General features: G+C 56.3%; 1 protein-coding gene across 5 annotated transcripts in view; it reads left to right on the plus strand.

Moving 5' to 3' along the window:
• Nucleotides 1–700: 700 nt before the first annotated feature.
• LOC112645830 (interleukin 1 receptor accessory protein) overlaps nucleotides 701–3805 on the plus strand; it is a 128178-nt gene continuing 125073 nt past the window's right edge. For 3 of the 5 annotated variants that reach the window (XR_004811900.2, XR_004811899.2, XR_004811901.2), the window contains exon 1: nucleotides 702–865. The gene's annotated coding sequence lies outside the window, so the exon portion shown is untranslated. Of the gene's footprint in view, nucleotides 866–3805 lie in introns of all 5 variants that reach the window. The other 2 variants (XM_025425354.3, XM_025425357.3) reach the window with 2 other exon arrangements.

Consider the following 3805-nt stretch of genomic DNA (forward strand, 5'->3'; position numbering starts at 1 on the left):
ATAAATAAAAAAAATCTGAAGAAATGGGAATGAATAAATGAGAAGTAGTATTTTTTGAGATGATTTCCTTCCATAACTATCATTCATTCATTCATTCATTCATCCATTCCGCATGTACTGGGGGCCTACTCTGTGCCAGGCACCGTGCTAGGCACTGGGTATCCCCCGCCCCCCAGTGGAAAATACAGATTCGGTCCTGCTGTCATGACCATGTGTCTGTCCCACGACTGTCACTCGTGGCGGAGCAAGAGTTCCGGAACAAGGAAAATCGAGTCTTTTCCTCCTGCCGCGCTCTGCGCTGGGCACGCGGTGGGCGCGCGCACATCCAGTCGCCCCAATTGAGCCAGGGCCTCGCTGAGTGCGCAGAGCGGGGGGTCGGGGGGCAGCGACCCGGCCCCCAAGACCAGGATCTTGCAAGGGGCGCCCGCGCGGGCAGCCCCGGCCCCTCCGCCCCCCCCCCCGCCCCCCGAGGGCGCGCTCCGGCCGGCGCAGGCGGTGGCAGGGGGCGCCCCGGCAGCCTGGGCCCCGCGCGGCCCCTCCTCGCCGCGGGCGGAGCTGCCCTCGGAGCCGCCCCCGGAGCCGCCCCGCGGCCGCAGCTCGGCGGAGCCCGGGGCGCGGGGGGCCGGAGCCCGGGCGGCGGGTGGAGCCGGAGCAGCGCGGCGGCGGCCAATCGCGCCGCGCGGGGGGAGGAGCCCCAAAGGGGGAAAAAGAAAGTGCGGCGGAAAGTAAGAGGCTCGTCGGGGGGGACGACCGGCCGGATCGGGGTCCCCGGGCTGCGCTCGGGCCGGACTGGGCGGGAGGAGCCGCGCCGGGCGACCCTGCCCCCGCGCCCCGCTGCGCCGCGCCCGCTCTGCCCCCGGGGAAGGTGAGTGTCTCGCGGTCTTGGGGCTCGGAGGAAGCGCTACCCACGGGGTCTCGGGGTGGAAGGACCCCTGCGGACCGGCGCGTCCACCCCTCTTCTTTCCCGGGAGGACACACCGAGGCACAGAGCGAGCGGGATGGGCCACCCCGCGAAGTAGTGCTGCGCGCGGGACTCGAACCCAGCTCAGAGCCCCGTCTTTGCCCTGTGGGCGTTTAGGGACCGCGGTTTGGGGACGGCTGCGCCAGGCTGCACCCCGCGTCCAGCCCTTGAAGAGATGCACCCGGTGCACCCCCGCCCGCCCGCCCGCCCGCGCGGGCTGCTCGGGGCGCTGTGCAGGCGGCGTGGGTGGGAGCGGGCGCTGTGTCCCGGCGCGCCTCCTGCCGCTCCCTGCCGCGGTCCTGGCCGGCCGGGGAAAGGCTGCTCGCGGCTCCGCTCCGGCCTCCCTGACCTGCTTTCTCAGAAGATGCCCCTGCCCTGGGCGTCTGCCCGGCTCCTGGGGTGGGGGTGGGGGTGGGGGTGGGGGGCGGGGGGCGGGGGGCGCTGGCGAGGGAGGGGCGTCGGGGGCCGAGGCCTGGGGTTGGTGCTCGCCGCTGGCCCCCGCGCGGGGGGAGGAGGCTGGCGGTCCCGGAGCCCAGAGGATGCCCCTCGGTGCGCGATGCTGGCCTCGCGGAGCCCGGGCCCCTGCCCCCGCCGGGTGCCGGGAGCCAGCAGGGAAGCCGAGCGTAAGACAGAAATCACAAACATAAAAAGCAAACTTCTGCTGTTTCCTTTAAGAGCCAGTCGCTAGCGTGTCTTCCCTCCACTCCCGGTGGCGACATAGAGACCCACCCCCGGTGGAGGAAATAGAGACCCACCGCGCCCGGGAGGCGCCTCTGCCGCGGACCTGGGCCCGGGAGGACGGTTCACCGGGCCTGGGCTCCCGCTCCGCCGAGCAGCGGCTGGTGAACTTGGCCCGGCTGGTTGGCCCACCTCTCTGGTGGTCAGTAGCCCCCCCGCCCCCCGCGGCTACCTGCAGATTGTGAGGATCACAATGACCCCTGGGGGTAGTTGGGGGGATGAAATGGGATCCTTCAAATGGTAGGTCTAGCGCAGTGCCTGCCCTGGCATCTGGTTAATTCGAGATTGATGGTCACTGTTGTAGATACTGTTCTACACTGACCCTGGAGACAGTGGATTTTCAGAAAGATGATTTCATACTACCTTAAGGTGACTTTTCCTTTCCTTTCCCTCCCTCCCTCCCTTCCTTCCTTCCTTCCTTCCTTCCTTCCTTCCTTCCTTCCTTCCTTCCTCTCTCTCTCTCTCTCTCTCTTTCTTCTTTCTTTCTTTCTTTCTTTCTTTCTTTCTTTCTTTCTTTCTTTCTTTCTTTCTTTCTTTCTTTTTTTCTTTTCTTTTCTTTTCTTTTTCTTTCTTTTCTTTTCTTTTTCTTTCTTTTTCTTTTTTCTTTCTTTCTTTCTTTCTTTCTCTTTCTTTCTTTCTCTCTTCTTTCCTTCTTTCTTTTTCTTTTTTTAAATCTGGAATGTTGTGGCTTTTTATTTTTCTTATTTGGAGTTTGAACAGCTTTTATAGAAAGTGTTTTCCGACTGTTGTCTCCGTGTGACTTTGATCATGGCTGCTTGAGTTGGAATACAGAATTATTGTTTCTCAGTGATGCCAAACCCTTTGTTTTTAGGCCAAGCCTCAGGTCCAGGAAGCTCTGATCTGAGGCATCCTTCTTTCCTGGCAAAGAGGGTCTCGAATCTGGTGAAAAGTAGAAAGGCAAGAGAAGTTGGAAGTCCCGTCTCTGCTACAGACTGCGCTAAGCCTTGTATTCTTGCTGTCTTATGTCAGACAAGCAACTTTATGTGTCCTTTCGTGGGGGAAAAGAGCAACGCAATTCTCATGTATTTCTTTGGGATTATGCTGTGATGTTGCTAAATTCAGTCCTTCTGGATTCAAACTTACCTTATTTAAACATAAATGCTACACATGCCTACTCTAGTCTTCCTTAATTATTGTTCTTTTAAAACGAAATAGCTCCCCTCATATATCCCCACCAGGCTCATGAAAATTGATTTTATTCTGATTGACTGCATACAGTTATTTACTACCGTCTCTTGGCTGTGCTGTAAGTCCCCGAATTGAGTGTGCAGCATTTAGAGTTGGCTGCCTGCTTCCCAGTCCGTCCCATTTGCGTGGGGGTATTGATGCTGCATAGGAGGGGGTGTGATACATCTTGAGGGGAGGGAGGCACTTGGTGGCGCCCCTCTAGGTACCTCCCGCACCAGCGTTTGCAGAGGCTGGGATCACTTGCTTCCGTCAGCCTGCACCGTGTGCATGCATTGTGATGAGCTGGCCGGGATACATCTGAACGGGTGCCTGAGGAATAGGGGACTTGTGGGGCAAAAGGAAAATGCTAAAAAAAAAAAAAAAAAAAAAAAAAAAAAAAAAAGTCAGAACAAGGGGATGAAAGGGAGATTGGAAGGTAATTTCTTTAGGTTCTGGTTCTTTTTAAGAAAGGCTACCCAGTCATACCTTGCCTCCTTATCCAGATTGTTACAAAAGCCATACACACATATGTAGAGAACTTTAAAATTTTCAAAGCATGTTCCATATATATTCTCTTTCTTGCTACTGGGGTAGCTCTGGGAGAAAGACATGGCAGGCATATTAATGGTGGCAGGGGCTCAGGTTTTGTGGTCAGATTCAAACTTCAGCCCTAATGCCTCTGCAGCTAGGTAATCCTGAGTGATTTATTTCACCAATCAGAGCTTTGGTTTTTATCCAGTTCTAACATGGTAAAGAAAATGCTTACCCCAAGGATTTGTATGACGATAAAATTAAGTGGAATAATGCAAAGTGTATGTAGTAAATAGGTGCTCATTAAAGATCTTGTCTTGGCTGATCTCCATTTTACTGAGAAAGAGAACAAGTGAGACTCAGAAAAACGAGAGAGATTGCCCAGAG

This window comes from Canis lupus, chromosome 34 (genome assembly GCF_003254725.2).
Source record: "Canis lupus dingo isolate Sandy chromosome 34, ASM325472v2, whole genome shotgun sequence".
Classification (NCBI taxonomy): domain Eukaryota; kingdom Metazoa; phylum Chordata; class Mammalia; order Carnivora; family Canidae; genus Canis; species Canis lupus.